The sequence below is a fragment of the Simochromis diagramma genome, unplaced genomic scaffold (genome assembly GCF_900408965.1).
Source record: "Simochromis diagramma unplaced genomic scaffold, fSimDia1.1 OVJJ01000682.1, whole genome shotgun sequence".
Classification (NCBI taxonomy): Eukaryota; Metazoa; Chordata; class Actinopteri; order Cichliformes; family Cichlidae; genus Simochromis; species Simochromis diagramma.
Window position 1 is genome coordinate 2,533,749 of NW_024387359.1, and position 10,504 is coordinate 2,544,252.

General features: G+C 40.7%; 1 long non-coding RNA gene across 1 annotated transcript; it reads right to left on the minus strand.

The window, feature by feature from the left end:
- Window positions 1-2,863: 2,863 nt before the first annotated feature.
- Window positions 2,864-9,958, minus strand: LOC120718639. The gene is made up of 3 exons (XR_005692534.1): window positions 9,791-9,958; window positions 8,227-8,233; window positions 2,864-2,883 (listed from the first exon to the last, which is right to left on the minus strand). It is a non-coding gene; the product is annotated as an uncharacterized LOC120718639 (long non-coding RNA).
- Between the last annotated feature and the right edge of the window lie 546 nt (window positions 9,959-10,504).

Sequence of the window (10,504 nt, forward strand, 5' to 3'; positions counted from 1 at the left end):
TTTAAACAAATGTATCACTAAGGAGCCATTTTTCAGGATAAATTGATACTCTAATGCAGTTTGTGAGGCCTTTCTTGCTTACATGGAAGGGCTATAAAACCTGGTGTGTGTGCCCACTCTCTTCTTTCCATCTGGCATCAACTATTCGTGTTTGGACAGCTCATCCATCCTCTGCTTGCACTGGTGCTATGGCTGACTTCCACATTCAAGTGTTTCTTCAGATTTAGTTTGAGCAAATATGTAGTAAAGTAAATCTCTTGTGTGGACACCCTACTATTCACTTAGCTTTCAGCCAGTCTGGGACAAGTAAGGCATATACACCACAAGAATACTTGCACAAAAAATGCTTGCCTAATATCATTTAGGTCAGGGTATGGATACGGAAAAGCTGAGTGTCCTGTGGTTTCTGGCACAAGGATGTTGACAGGCAAGTGTGGCTTCTTTTGGCTTGACGGTGATGGTCTTTGTCATGTTACACAAGCCTTTCCTAGATAGTTTTTGTGGTGTCTGGACCCGTTATCACTTCTGGGGAACCCTTGTGCAGTCAGGGAAGGTGTTTGATGGTCAGCATCAATGTTTAGGTGAGCGGTACATATCAAATGAATGCTATGACCTTCATGAACCTCAACAGAATATAGTATTGTTATGTAAAATGTTTTAGTCAGTCAGCCTGGCTCTGGATTTAATGTTGAGGCTGATCAACGAATGCACATGCTCCAAATCAGCTATATATTATGGGTCTTTACCATTGGAATGCTGCTTCATGGTTATAGCCAGTTAAAACAGCAGAAAGTACCACATTCTGTGGGTCTTTGGATATGAAAAATGAATGAAAGAATGATTCAAACCCAAGCAACAGGGAGTAACATTTCACAGGTATCCTAATATGCAGATTTCCAAATGCTTTAAGTATGTTTGCATGAATCTGAGTTCAAATAAAATTCATCTATTTTATACTGGGCATTGGTGCAGTCCCATAGCTCATCCTCTGTCTGGGGAAAAAAAAACATTTTAGCTCCCTTTCCCCCTGTCTTTAAGCCAGCTTTCTTGGCAGCCCTTGCTAACAGAAGGTTGGCAAGGAGCAGGTAGAAGGAACAGCAGGTGGGAGGAGCTTCTGTGCTTACAACTAGAGCACCAAAGTGCTCTCACTTACCAATCAAAATCAAGAAGGGGTGGGTCTTAGAATATCAGCTCTCAACAGTTGCAAAGAAGAAACTGATTGTAGTTGTCACTGAGGAGCCAGTAAATTGCAACTTAACACTGAAGAAGTAGCCTAGCAATGATTACAGCGCTTGAGAGAAGCCCTCTAAAACTGAGGTCATGGGGGATTTCAGTTAAAAAATGGCTGGCTGTGGACACAGACCCTAGAATGGACAATTGATACCACACTTTTCCGTAAGACAAATATGAATCTACAGCTGTTAGTGGCTCAGCTTAGCTGGAACTGGAAACACTGTGCCACTAGTCTGGCACAGTCCACAGAGCAGGTGTAAAAACATCATTACACATTTAATGAACAGTTACGAGAAGTATTGATTTTCTCAGTGAACTTTCTGCTATGATTGCGTACTTCGCAAAATATTAAATAGAAAAACAACTTTTTAATGCTGGGGTAAAAACCAGAGACAGCTCAGTCATCCGGACACATTTCTTTTTCATTGTCCTGCTCGGGTCATCACTGGAGCAGTCAGGGCTTGTTGAAAGCAGAACTGTTCAAACACAACCCAAAATGATCAGCTGCCATGTGCGACCAGGAGCCGCACACTTTTTTTTTAACTGGACTTGTGGGATTATGCTTAAATTTCAATATGAAACGAGACGTACAGTTAATGTTACATTAAGAGGCCAGCTCTGCCCAAGCTGCTGAAAATTTAAAACAGGTGATACAGTGGCCTGACCGACTCTGTGCTTCTGGGTCTTGCTCACGATTAAATGTGCCAGTGTTAATAACTGAGATATTCTGAAATGTAACGAGAGATTCACTTTTTTCTTGAGTATGTCATGTCATAAAACAAACCTTGTAATACTCCCATGCTCTTTCGCTCTAATTTCTAATGGCCACACTGGCCTTGAAGACACTCCTCACATAAATTAGTTCTTTACAAGGACTCTGCTTGCCAAGTAAATCGGTAATTTATGTTTGAAGGGAAGCCAGAGAGAAAGACAAGGTGGAGAATATTTAACATTTCTCTGCGTCACTGCACCCAACTTCAAGTAGAAAATATCCCTCTTTTGCTCATCATGTGATTCCGGAGGAATGAGATGGGAAGGTAATGGCATTATCATGCCCTTCCACTGCCTTCTCCTTCTGCCCTTCGGTGTATGCATTAAAAATGACAAGCTAATTCTTCTAATGTCTAAAGACATGACTAATTAAATTAAACATTCATTTTGGAGCCAGGGCGTTTTGTTCTTCTCTTTCCATGTAACTTGTATTTATGACATTAAAGAAGGGATTTACCGTAAAGCCCATAAGAAAGCAAGGTTCTTTAGATTTCTAGATTGCAAAACCACTGGGGGCATCTGATCAGTCCCAAAAGTCTGTATGGAGTCTCTATTACAATGACAAATCCAGAGTCAGATAAACAGCTATCTCCAGCAATGAAAAGTACAAGGAGACCTGGTCTGGCCCCCTCAGTGCCCTTATCTCAGCTTGATGGAGTCAGTCTGGGATTACATGTGGAGACAAGACAGAAGAACTGTGGCAAGTTGTCTCAGTTGCTTTCTCATATGTTGAATAGCTATGCAAGAGAACACATGTGTGTTACTGTGACCATGAGTCCTCCCTCTATAGCTAACTCCTCTGGGTGCAATGGCCAGAAGAAAAATGCAAGATCAAAGAGGAGATGGTTTGTACAGGCACAGCAGAGTGTCATTGTTAAGCTCTGGCAATTCCCAGACGTCCAAGGACAGAGCAGTGAGTTCATTTGTCTCTGCTGTCAGCTTTTTGTCTGCACCTTATTGTTGAAGGACAAATTCAAAATTTTCTCACTCTATCCTAATACAGCGCTTGCACACACGACTACACTGAAAGATTTGCTGGTGCTCAGACTGCTCTTCTTGTCCATACATCAGATAAAGTCATTTCACTGTCAGTGGTGAAAGCTTATGTTGTATCAGGACTCTGCAGTTTAAGTTAGTTTAATTAAACATGTATCATTGAAACGTGGAATATGGGGTTTAGGAACAAATTCTTTCTTCCTCCTCAGACAGGGTTTGCTTGTGAAGGTGAAATAGTGTGATAGTAGATACCGAAATGAAATTTTATCAGATCCATAAATTTAAAAGATAACCAGACAACAGCGCACAGTGCATTGGTTTACAATGCTCAGAAGCAAGATTGTGCACTTTCAGAAAACAATGTTTATTTGTGTAAAATAGTGTTTTGTTAGAATAGAATGTCCTCCATCCAGGATCCTAATTACATAACAGTTATGTTATATTAACAGCCAAATGTCTCTAGCTGTTTAAACTGCAGCATATTAGTTTTTCTAATCAACAACAAACAAATTTGTACTGAAAAGAAGGATGAGCGCAAGTAGCAACCTTTTGAGGTTGTGATATCACAGAGAATCACTTCATCAACACTTGTGAAACAGGACAGCAGGACAGCATTACCCTGTTGTTTAAATATAGTCATGTCCTCTTTTAAGCAAGAAAACAAAATGCCAGTGCCAAAATTGCTAAATTCAAGGCTTAAATAGTAATATCATAGTGCAGCTATGCAAGGTAATAGACATGAGCATGACATCTGGCACAAACCTATTATACTACAGTTGCACTATAGAAAACGGCGACAGGACCAAAACTGTTGTGAGCATGTGCATTGGACTTGTGATCTTGTTGCTTTTGAAATGGTTGCTTGAAAGCATGGGACCACACCTGCAACCACCTGCAGTCAGCTGCCATCCTCAAAGCAACGTATGTGCATCAGTTTGCGGTTGAACTAAGTAAAACTGGAAAGAAAGTACAGCAAATCTTTTGCAATTTTTGTTATGTTTCCAAATCTGTTACTGTCTTCATATACAGAACTTCACATTAATTGTTTCCTTTCCATGTCTAGCAAAACCTCAAAGAGTTTAAATATATAGTGATTGCAGTCACTTCGAGTCAGTTTGAAGTTGTTTGGAGATAGGTTGCCTCCTACCAGGCAACCTTAAGACTGAAAGTGGTCGTCCAGAGGTTGAAGGTGTTGCACGCTCAGCCTCTGGTCAATAAGTTGTTTCATCCCAACTATTTGCCGTCAGTCACTGATAGCAAAAAATTCAACACAATCACCAAGCAATTACCAATTGTTCCTAAGAGGTTCCTGTTTTAGCTCTAGTCTACCTGAGCCATTACTGGAATTGATGCTAAAATGTAAAACTATGAATCTATTCATTATTAGCTTTAGCTGTCAACTGAAGTGGTGAACACAATAAATCAGTATATGAGCAAATTAGAAAGGATTTCTACACTACACACAGACAGGAGGAAGAATTACAGTCACCAATAACTCTTTTGATGTACATATGTGCATGTGGGTATTGTTTTAAGGCAGAAAAATGTGAATTGGTATTTTAACATCTGCTGAATCAGGGCTCCTTCTCCTTTAATATGCTTTGCTTAGATTAAAGTCCTCATGTCACTGATCATATTTCACAGCTACTTTATAAGATTTATTTTTCATATAGGCCAAGTCTTTCTCTTCCCTATTACAGCGCTTCCTCTCTTTTTTCCCTCTGTATGAACACAATATTCTCAAAAAGTTCTTCTTGTGTTACACCAGACCAAAATTAGCAAGTGCTTTTGTTTTAACATACTAAGCTGATAAAGTAACACAGAGCAGTCTTTGTCTGGCAGTGTTGCTATGTTCTTTTTGTTGCTGGTATATTTATGGATCATAGTTGAGACTACTTAGACACACCTTGAAAATGACATGCCAGAGCAGAGATGCCAGCCAGTGCTGGGTGATGCAGAGAACTGCCCGGGTGTTGGGATATGAGCAATAACATATTCATTTTGCCAAATATTAAGTCCAACAAAGGCCTGCCTGTGAAATTTCCAATACCACAGCAATTGGACAGGGCTGAAAAAGAATGAATGCAATTCTCTAGAAACTGAGTACACTGAAGGACACCAGTGTAAACAATAAATTAAGGCCAAGACTACAACTACCACCAAGGTTAAACTAAAAAAAAAAAAACCCTCAGAAAAGCTGCGTTTTACCTCAAACTGGAACGAGTCATAGAATTGAGTTACATGGGCAGGAGTTGCTTTGTCAGATTTTATGAAATGTTTCCATTTCAGATCTAAAAGTCTAAGATGAATTTATTTCATATACTGACAGAGTACAGGAATATGTAAATATACCTGTATTTTGATAAGTGCCCAGAAATGTATGGTTCACATGGGCCTCAATGTGGTTTGGATTCAGTGCAGACAAGAATTCTATCCAGTCACGGTATACATGAATCCACTGTTTAATGACTGTTTCCTCAGCTTGGCCCCAACATGTGATGCAATCTGACATATTAGAAATAATGGCGTGCATGAATGTCTTAGCAGCACTGAGTACTGCATTGAGAGGCAGCCTCTAATGCACCTAAAATTGATGAGATTATACTTAATAGTTTTGATCATTTTTCTTAATGTGATTTTTACTGATATTTGAGTCAAGAATCATCCCGAGGTATTTAAACCCACTCACAATTTCAATCCTCTCACCTTTACTGAAGGTTTCTGCTCTAGCAGGTTGTTGTATTATTCAACCCAACCAATCAGCATTAGATCAATTCAATAGGGAAAAATGAATTTTCCCCAACTGATTGTGAGTGGTTGCTGGTAATTGCTGTGAAATCACTATTATTATTATTATTACTATTTCCCAGTATTGGTCAGTGACCCCATGGTAACCATTCGTTGCTAAAGAATAACATGTATTCCCTGACCAACTGCATGGCAGTTGTTTGCAGGAGGTTGCTTGCTACTGCCATGTGAAATTGGTTGCAAATCTGTATAAAGCACTGCACCAAAAAACCTACTTATAAATGCTTTGGGCACTAGCAGATTGAAGCGGTTGCCTGTAGTTTGTATGGAAGACACCGACTTGTTTTCCATACAAACCTGGCAACCATCAGTCCCAATAAACAAGTGGTTGCCAGAGAGTCATGGACTAAGATAAGATAAGATAAGATAAGATAAGATAAGATAAGATACCTTTATTAGTCCCACAAGGGGAAATTTCACATAGACTAGTGTCTATGCCTGTGTGACTGAGGCCTGAGGTTTTTTTTAACTCCCACAGTCCCAGATGGATGGATGGATATTTTTTAATTATATTTCTCTAGAAGTGGACATTGCTAAGTTTTTCAAGATGTCTTACAAGAAGCACAAAGCTTATCCTCAGGCAAAGAAAAAAATGTTACAAGCTCAGACAGGTTGTCCTTCATCTATATCTCACTGTGACTTTTACAAAAATCACACGGTACTGCTGTTGTTACTTCTGACACATACTGCTCTGTTGAGTTCAGTGCTTATTTGGTTGCTGTGTTACATTACCTAAATAAAGTGTAATCACTTTTGTGCCATGACTATGTGTAGTATGTTTCCCAACTTGTTGTATTTCTTGTTGTGGTTTCTGATGGCCAGGACACTGGAGAACAATTTAATAAAATCAGAAATTATACATTCTGATTGCCTAGGGTTAGAGTTTGGGTTGGGTTTGGAGTCATCACCAATTATGATTTAGACCTCCAAAAGTTTACAGTGGCTCACAGAACCTGATAGAATACTGAAAATCCAAATATTTCCTTCTGCAACTGAAAGTTATGATAGCTGCAGTAGTTTTATGAAAATTGTGTTATCTGCACAATTTTGTTCGTAGGTGTGACTTGTCCTTTTTTTTTTTTACCATCTTAAAGACAAGAACAAGGGTGGTAATGGACTTCTGTTCTCTTATTATTACAACTTACTGATGAATCTCTTTTTCACTTAATTGAATTGCTTTCAAGCAGACCATTTCATCTTTACAGCCACTTTTTCACTGTAACGAGAGAGCGGCGAAATTACAGACACTATTAAACAGGATGACTTTTTCCTCCAGAAGACATTTTGTTACCTCATAAATTAATTACAATTACAGGCTACTAAAAGAATAGATCTTTAAAAGGTTTCACATTACTGGAGCTGTCAAACGCTTGGCGTGCCTTGACTGGATGTCCTCAACATGTCCATGTATTACAAAGAGATTCACCTTTTACTGTAGCAGTGAAGGACATGCAAAACAGAGACAGAAGCAGCATTACAATGCAACTGAATGGCCTTGTAGTTTTCTGCACTGCCTCCTCATTACCATTTGTTCTCATTAGCTTACTCTCATTTATTAGATGTAGACAGCTGGAGCAGAAAAGGATGAATCACAACATCATTCACTCCTGATGGATTTCATAATGTCCTGAAGTGAGGATGTCCTTAAGCGTGCTGCATATAGAGTATGCAGTTCAACAGCACACACACACACACACACACACACACACACACACACACACACACACACACACACACACACACACACACACACACACACACACACACACACACACACAATTATTCAGCCCCATCCACAACCAAGCAAGGGCTCTTGGCTTTATTCCACTGGCCTAAGTGATTGGCTATTGATTGCTTAAACATATAATCCACTTACCTGCTGTCTGTCCTGCTGACAGAGGACAGTAATGTAACAAAGCCGTATCCTTTAAAGACAACCCAGCTGGTAAAACAGTACACACTGCTTTTGGAGAAAGCCAAAATTGACAGTTTATTTAGCTTTCTGAAAACAGGGAGTAGTAAAAACAGCACTATGGCGCTGCTACTAGGATATCGCTTGAATCCATTTGGTAACCCTTTAAATTTTCAAAAATCTGAGTCTTCTAGCCCTGTTTTTGATTTGGTTTTGATGATGAAGAGAGAAAGATTCCAATTAAAGAATCCTTAATAGAAATCTCTGGGAGAATTCTATAATAGCAAAGATGCTGAACGCCCCACCTGTGATCCCAGTAGAGCCGGTCAAAATAGGAAAAGATGTAAGTCAGTGCAACAATGAACTTTGTTGCACTGATACATGCAAGTTAGAGTTTATGTCACTTTCAGCTACAGTGGGGCAAAAAAGTATTTAGTCAGCCACCGATTGTGCAAGTTCCCCCACTTAAAATGATGACAGAGGTCAGTAATTTGCACCAGAGGTACACTTCAACTGTGAGAGACAGAATGTGAAAAAAAATCCATGAATTCACATGGTAGGATATGTAAAGAATTTATTCATAAATTAGGGTGGAAAATAAGTATTTGGTCACCTCAAACAAGGAAAATCTCTGGCTCTCACAGACCTGTAACGTCTTCTGTAAGAAGCTTTTCTGTCCCCCGCTCGTTACCTGTATGAATGGCACCTGTTTGAACTCATCATCTGTATAAAAGACACCTGTCCACAGCCTCAAACAGTCAGACTCCAAACTCCGCCATGGCCAAGACCAAAGAGCTTTCGAAGGACACCAGGAAAAGTATTGTAGACCTGCACCAGACTGGGAAGAGTGAATCTACAATAGGCAAGCAGCTTGGTGTGAAAAAAATCAACTGTGGGAGCAATCATCAGAAAATGGAAGACATACAAGACCACTGATAATCTCCCTCGATCTGGGGCTCCACGCAAGATCGCTTCCCGTGGGGTCAAAATGATCATGAGAACGGTGAGCAAAGATCCCAGAACCACACGGGGGGACCTGGTGAATGACCTGCAGAGAGCTGGGACCAAAGTAACAAAGGTCACCATCAGTAACACACTACAACGGCAGGGAATCAAATCCCGCAGTGCCAGACGTGTTCCGCTGCTGAAGCCAGTGCATGTCCAGGCCCGTCTGAAGTTTGCCAGAGAGCACATGGATGATACAGCAGAGGAGTGGGAGAATGTCATGTGGTCAGATGAAACCAAACTAGAACTTTTTGGTATAAACTCAACTCGTCGTGTTTGGAGGAAGAAGAATACGGAGTTGCATCTCAAGAACACCATACCTACTGTGAAGCATGGGGGTGGAAACATCATGCTATGGGGCTGTTTTTCTGCCAAGGGGACAGGACGACTGATCCGTGTTAAGGACAGAATGAATGAGGCCATGTATCGTGAGATTTTGAGCCAAAACCCTCCTTCCATCAGTGAGAACTTTGAAGATGAAACGAGGCTGGGTCTTCCAACATGACAATGATCCAAAACACACCGCTCGGGCAACAAAGGAGTGGCTCCGTAAGAAGCATTTGAAAGTCCTGGAGTGGCCTAGCCAGTCTCCAGACCTCAACCCCATAGAAAATCTGTGGCGGGAGTTGAAAGTCCGTGTTGCTCGGCGACAGCCCCAAAACATCACTGCTCTCGAGAAGATCTGCATGGAGGAATGGGCCAAAATACCAGCTACTGTGTGTGCAAACCTGGTAAAGACCTATGGTAAACGTTTGACCTCTGTTATTGCCAACAAAGGTTATGTTACAAAGTATTGAGTTGTATTGTTGTTATTGACCAAATACTTATTTTCCACCCTGATTTACGAATAAATTCTTTACAAATCCTACCATGTGGATTCATGGATTTTTTTTTTCACATTCTGTCTCTCACAGTTGAAGTGTACCTCTGGTGCAAATTACTGACCTCTGTCATCATTTTAAGTGGGGGAACTTGCACAATCGGTGGCTGACTAAATACTTTTTTGCCCCACTGTAAACAGGGTGCACCTTTAAGACCAATTGTCTGCATGATCAATTCAGTCACCTCTAACATCTCTAAGTTTCTGGCTCCGATCCTCAACCTGTTGGTGGGCAGCTCTGAATATCACATCCAGAACACCTTGGCTTTTGTTGAGAATGTGAGAGATGTCATTATGGAGGCAGATGAAACCATGTTCTCGTACGATGTTACATCTCTCTTCACTTGCATCCCAGTCACGGAAGCGTTGGAGGTAGTTCGTAAGAGATTACAGGATGACCCCAGCCTCAGCAATAGGACCACTCTCAGCACCGACCAAGTGTGTTTGCTTTTGGAACTGTGTCTTAATTCCACCTATTTCACATACAAGGGTCAGTACTACAGGCAGAAACATGGGTGTGCCATGGGTTTCCCAGTTTCACCCATCGTGGCCAACTTGTACATGGAGGAAGTGGAAAAGAGGGCTTTGCTATCCTACCCTGGAACAACACCAAGTCATTGGTTCAGGTATGTGGATGACACCTGGGTGAAAATCAAATCTCAGGACGTACCACAATTCACGGATCACATTAACTCGGTGGACCGATACATCAAATACACCAGGGAGGATATGAAAAGTGGAAGGTTAGCCTTCATAGACTGTGAGATTTCCATCAGTGGTGGGGGACATTTAAAAGCTGATGTGTATAGTAAACCTACACATAAAGATCAGTATTTAAGGTTTGACTCTCATCATCCACTGGAGCATAAACTGGGTGTCATCAGGACACTACAAGACAG